This window comes from Hippopotamus amphibius, chromosome 5 (genome assembly GCF_030028045.1).
Source record: "Hippopotamus amphibius kiboko isolate mHipAmp2 chromosome 5, mHipAmp2.hap2, whole genome shotgun sequence".
Classification (NCBI taxonomy): Eukaryota; Metazoa; Chordata; class Mammalia; order Artiodactyla; family Hippopotamidae; genus Hippopotamus; species Hippopotamus amphibius.
This window is the reverse complement of record NC_080190.1, coordinates 162,111,576-162,117,388: the sequence shown is the minus strand read 5'-3', so window position 1 is coordinate 162,117,388 and position 5,813 is coordinate 162,111,576. Positions and strand designations below refer to the sequence as shown.

Genomic DNA, 5,813 nt, shown 5'->3' with positions numbered 1-5,813 from the left:
ACACACAGACACACGCACATGTAGGTAGGGTGTTCATGTGTGTGCCTTCACGCCATACAAACACACTCAGAGGCACATGTTTAGAGCTCCTCACAGGCAGCAGACACACACTCTGAGATTAGCTTGATCTTCCTCTTTTGTTCCAAACACCCAAGCACCGCTCTTGATGCTTGTTGGCATTTCTGAAACTCCCCAGAAACTACAAAGGCAGCCCCAGAGTGCCCCACCTGCTCCACCTGCCGGAGCCCATCGCTTTCGGGGGCCCTCTCAGGGCTCCACTCCCAGGAGGCTCCCGTCCCCCTTTGCAGGCTGTTAATAAATAAACATCAGGGCCACAAAGCAGAGGTGTCAGCGGCGTGACCTGGGCGACCAACAAGAAGCAATCCATTTACCACCCTCCCCGGCATCTTCTCATGATGGTTCTGTGGGGAGAGTGACTCTCACTTTGCAGGTGAAGAAACAGGCAGATGAGGTGAGATGTTCCGGGCAGGTATATGGCCCGGAACCAGAACTGAGACCAGCAACAGACACCCGGGCCCTGGGGCCGGCCTTTCTCCTTTGCTCTGAGCAAAATCAGCTTTTAGGGAGACAACAATCCAAAGATCTAGGGTGAACCTTCTCAGCCCCAGAGGCTTCTGAGAACCTCTCCGTGGGGGCATCGGGGAAGGACAGGCGCTGCCCTCCCCGGCGGGGAGAACAAAGGCTGTCATTCTGCCCTGCTGCTGGCAGGAAGCTCGGTGGAAGGAGGAAAGGGCAGAGGAGACTGAGGAGCAAATGAAGGAGAAAAAGAAGGAAAGGGAGGAATAGAGAGAGAGAAAGGAGGGAGGAAGGGCAGGTGGGCGGGCCATTTACCTTAGAGGGAAGAGTGGGTTCTCCATGGAAACAAAAGTGCCTATTTGTCTTAAGATGCCATAAAGAGGAAAATTGTAAATCACTTTCCACCCAGGAGGCAGGGATGATTGCCAGGCTTTGACAGCTGAATTCGAAGAACATTCCTATCCATCACGGTAGATTCGGGCTCCCACCTATGCCAGGTGCTGTGGGCCTATGTTTAAAACGGCAGGCCTTACACACACTACTTTATCCTAAACATTCCTTTTAGACAAATAATATTCTGGGATCATTTTATCTCTTCCTCCATCTTCAGCTGCAAAGAAAAGAAGGGAGAAACGGAGGAAGGAATTAACAGAGAGATGTGGGCAAAACGTATGTACCTGCCATGACACCAGGAAGGTCTTTCATTCAGACAAAGATGCTGGAGGTGGACGGACTGGAATCTAAAACTCAACAGCCCTTGTGCCGAGCAACAGCTCCTCCGCCTCCAACCCTCTATCTAGGTAGGAGAGGTAATTTACCCCCAATCTCTCATGGAGTGTTTATACAGAGGTAACTCACATATGGCTTCTGTAAAAGAATGTGGTGGAGGGTCAGGTGGAGTGAGCCTGCCTAAACCTCCTTTCCTTCCTTCCCATGCGAAGCATATATGGAAACATATATATGAAAGCACTCGCTACCCTCCTTAAGGTGATATCCCTCCTTCCCCAGAGAAAACATCTGTGCCGATGTACCGTCTCTCATTCCCTTAAGGGTTCTGACAGTCTGCTGTTCAGAAACCACACGTGTCTTGGCTATTTTGTTTGACCCCAGCCCCACTCAGATCCATCCTCTGCACCCGAGGAGGCTGACCCCTCAAAATGGCATCTCCCTGTCTCCCTTGCTTTCTGGTTTCTGACCGGGCTCAGCTAATATAGGAGGGTCCGGAAGGAGACTGGAGGGAGGAAGAGAAGAGATGGGAATACTTACGTCTCCCCGACTCCATCTCTGCTGTCGTTCTGTGGTTTCAGGGTTCCGGGGCAGCCCCCCTGCTGAGGCTCCGGCCTGCGCTGCGTTCCTGTGACAAGTGCTACTGCACAGCTCGGAATCTCCCACCTTGCTAGTTCCTAGAAGCCTCCGTACTTCTTGGTTCCTTAAGTCTTCTAGGTTAATTGTATATTCATAACAAACCACCCTAAAACCTAACGGCTTGAAACATTAACCAGTTTTTTAATTCATAATTTTGTGGGTTGGTCCTTTGAGCTGGGCTCCGCTAGGCAGTTCTGCTGCTCAAAGTGATCATGGCTGGACTCACTGATACATTTGTAACCAACGGATGTTCAGTTAGGGGCTGGCTGGTCCCAGACGGTCCCACTCATGTATCTGGTGGTTGGTGTTGGGTGGTGGTTGGGTCTTTCTCTCCAGGAGGCCTCCAGTAGGTTAGTGTGGGCTCCTTTACATGATATCAGAAGCATTCCGAAAAGGTAAAGGCAGAAATTGCAAGGCTTCTGGAATTCACTCCAAGTCAGTTTTGCCATAATGTGGTCTTTCAAACAAGTCACAAAACCAGCCCAGATTAAAAGGGATGGAAAAATAATTCTGCCTCTGGATGAAAAGAGCAGCAAAGGGAGAATACAAAATGGGATGGGAGGAATTTGTGGCCATGAAACAATCTATCACACATGCCACTGCTATAAATGATTCTTTCCTTTCCTTCTCTTTAGAATTCCAAGCGTGCCTTTTGCTTCCTGCTGGGACCCTGACTGGCACAATATAGAACATTATTTATGACATCATGCTCTACTCTATCCTTCTCCAAAGTGCTTTTTATGCTTAACATTACATTTTGGGGGTTCATCTGTATTTGCCACACGTAGCTCTAGTTCATTTATTTTCACTCCTCCGTCATAATCTTTGTATGAGTTTATTTTGTCCATTCTCCTGTGGATGGACATTTAGCTTAGCAGTTTTTTGCATTACGGATCCTACATTTCTCCTTTGCACATGAGAGTTCTCTGGAGAATATAATTAGGAGTAAAGTTGCTGTAGTGTAAGACTGCCAAATTACTCTCCAAAGTCAATATGGTCTTTAATAGAACAAATAGAATCTGAGCGCTGAACGAGTTGAAAAACTGGGTTCATTTTACATTATGCAATTAGCTGTGTTTTGAAGAACCGTAGCAATGGCTGGTTGGAATGAACATCCCAGCCAACATAAGAATCCTTTCAACGGTGTTCCCAGGAGATGGTCAAACAATCCTTGCTTGAACTCTTGAGAATACACAGGGGAAGCTTGTTACTTTAACTGTGATTCCCTCTGCAGAGCAAGAATAATTTTGGATAAAGAATAATCCTTTCCTCTTGCAGTGTGGCTGAAACCCGGGCTGCATGGCCTGAAGGAGAAACAGCAACCGATGACGAAGCTAGCAGAGGAAAGTAGGGGGAGGTCTCAGGGGGACCGTTCTGCCCTGGCATGGAGGGAGTCAATGAGAGATGCTGGGCAGGAAAGAACCTGGTTCAGATTTGGTTTTTAAAAAGTCAGTTTATCTGCAGTGTCCAAAATGGAGGCAATGGGACCAAAGAGAGAACAGTTATGGTGGCCCCACAGGGAGAAAATGATGCTCCAATGAAGAGATATTAAGGATGGAGAAAGGAACTGGCTCTCAGTGGTTGAGACTGAGCTCTGGCATAAAATTCCATATGGTACTTACATGCCCTACTTAACTCCTTGAACTTCTGTTTCTTTATCTGAAAAAAAAAAAAAGATAAAAATACTACCTATTTCATTGGCTTGGTATGATGACAAAATGGAATCTTACATTTAAAGAGCTTAGTGTCTGCCTCTTGGTATGTGCTCATTAACTGTTGGCTATTCTTATCATTGAAGAACCATGGACAAGACTACAGAAGTTAGGGTAGATTAAATTGCTATCACCGAGAGACCCAGAAATGCATAGGGTTAAAACATTGCATTTTATTTCTTATCCCCGTGACAGTCCAAGGAAAACGTCTTCAATGGCAGACAGATCTCCCCACATGGTGCTTTAGGGCCACAGGTGGCTCCGTTGTCACCTGGGACTTTGTTGTTCTCTTCCTCCAACCTGAGGAAGCGGAAAGAGGCTTATCCACTTATTAAAAGCCCTGCACCTGGGTGTGGGCTCAGCACTCCTAGTTACACTCCATTGGCCAGAACCAGTCACATGGCCACACCCAGCTGCACAGGAAGCTGGGAAATGCAGCCACTGGTTGATTAGCCCCTTCTCTCTCCACCTGGGCACTGGTGGCACTGCAGGCTGGATTAGTCTTTGCTATGGGGCTGTCCTGTGCACAGTAGGGTGTTGGGTAGCATCTTCGGCTTCTACCTACTGGATGCTAGGAACACCCCCCACCCCCCCGGCTCATTGCAAAGAAACCTACCTCCAGACATGGTCAAATATCTTCTAAGGGGTCAAAATTGCCCCTAGTTTGAGGGCAGCTGGCCAACTCTGTAGGAGAGAGAAAATTCAAACCAATAGTTTAGCTCCATTCCTAGTCCCCACTAGAATGTGAGCTTCCCGAGGCAGGGGTCGTCTATATTTTGTTTACTGCAGAACTCCCACCCCCCAACTCCCTGCACCTAGAGCAGCACCTGACACCCAAAAGGCACTCAGTACACTGCTGTCAACTAACCGGATGTGCTTTGTAGACTGGACCAACATTCACCAAACATACTTGGGTGTTTTCCATGAAGCAATCCCTGTGCTCATAAAGGAAATATTATTAATAATAATATTAATCATAATTTGAAAAGCCCAGATCCACTGGAAGCAGGACATCACATGGGATCTGCGCATGGTCCCCACCCCCCTTCCTCTGGAGATGCTGCGTCCCTGGTACCTAAAGGAAAGAGATTCCAGCTCAGTCTGCTGTTCCACGGCTGCTGATTTTATCTTCCTGAAGGACCTCCCAATGCCCGAGCTTTGCAGATCCCCCTGCTACGCCTGATGCCAAGCTATTGCATTCTCTAAAGGAGGACCTGATTATGCCAGAGGCAGCCACCTGCAATTTCCCGTCTGCTAAGTGAGGCTCCATGGGGTTTTAATGTTCCCCTTCACTTCAGAGGCCCCCATCCCTTCTTTTAAGTACCTCCCCTCTTCCTGGCTCTGACATCTCTGTCAACATCACGGGGCAGGAGGTGCAGTGACATTATGGTTGCCATGGATTAATCTAATGGCTATATTGATTCCTTGGCTACATCTGTTCCAAAAGAGCCACGGAGAATCGGCCCCTCAGGGTCTGGAAAGATAAAAGAAGAGAAACATAAGTGGACCTTTTCTTTTCCTTTCGGGAAATGATAACTGCAAACAAATTAGCGTTTGAGCCCCCGTTCGGAAGCATTTGTTACAGGGAAACCGTGAAATAGAAGCACAGCAGACTAGGCATGTCATGTGTGATGTCAAAGAGACCAAATGCCAAAAAAGCCTGAAAAAGAACCTGCAAGTAGATACAAGGCAGGACCATTACAGGGGCAGACAGATTATATATGTAATGAAAAGACACCTATCAGCTCTGTGAAATTAAAATCTCTGGGCCACAATTCCCTCACCTGCAACATGGAGCTAATAATATCTACCTCGCCGGATTATGGTGAAGAACAAATGAGGCAACAGGTGTGAAAATACCAAGGGAAGTCTCTGATATATACTAAAATCTTAATTAACATTATGTTTGCTTCATAGAGGGATAGAAAAGTGAATACCCAGAAAATATCTGTGGCTTTAGGAATGACAATTGATAAGAAGTAAAAGTTGGGACAACATCGGAACAAACTTCTATAAATAGTATTAGACACAAAAGGAAAATGATTATAAAATCATACAATTCCTCCATGACATAAACAGGCAGTAGCCCATGTGTCCCTGTCAGAAGACCATATGGAATGGAAGCCAGACCTGGCCCTTCCAGTCCCCAACATCTGCACCACCTTCTGCTGTAAGCCCACTACCAGCACAAAACATTCT

General features: G+C 47.0%; 1 long non-coding RNA gene across 1 annotated transcript; it reads right to left on the bottom strand.

Annotated features, from left to right (window-relative positions):
* Positions 1-2,782: 2,782 nt before the first annotated feature.
* LOC130853478 (uncharacterized) lies at positions 2,783-4,297 on the bottom strand. The gene is made up of 3 exons (XR_009053786.1): positions 4,231-4,297; positions 3,525-3,561; positions 2,783-3,206 (listed from the first exon to the last, which is right to left on the bottom strand). It is a non-coding gene; the product is annotated as an uncharacterized LOC130853478 (long non-coding RNA).
* Positions 4,298-5,813: the final 1,516 nt, after the last annotated feature.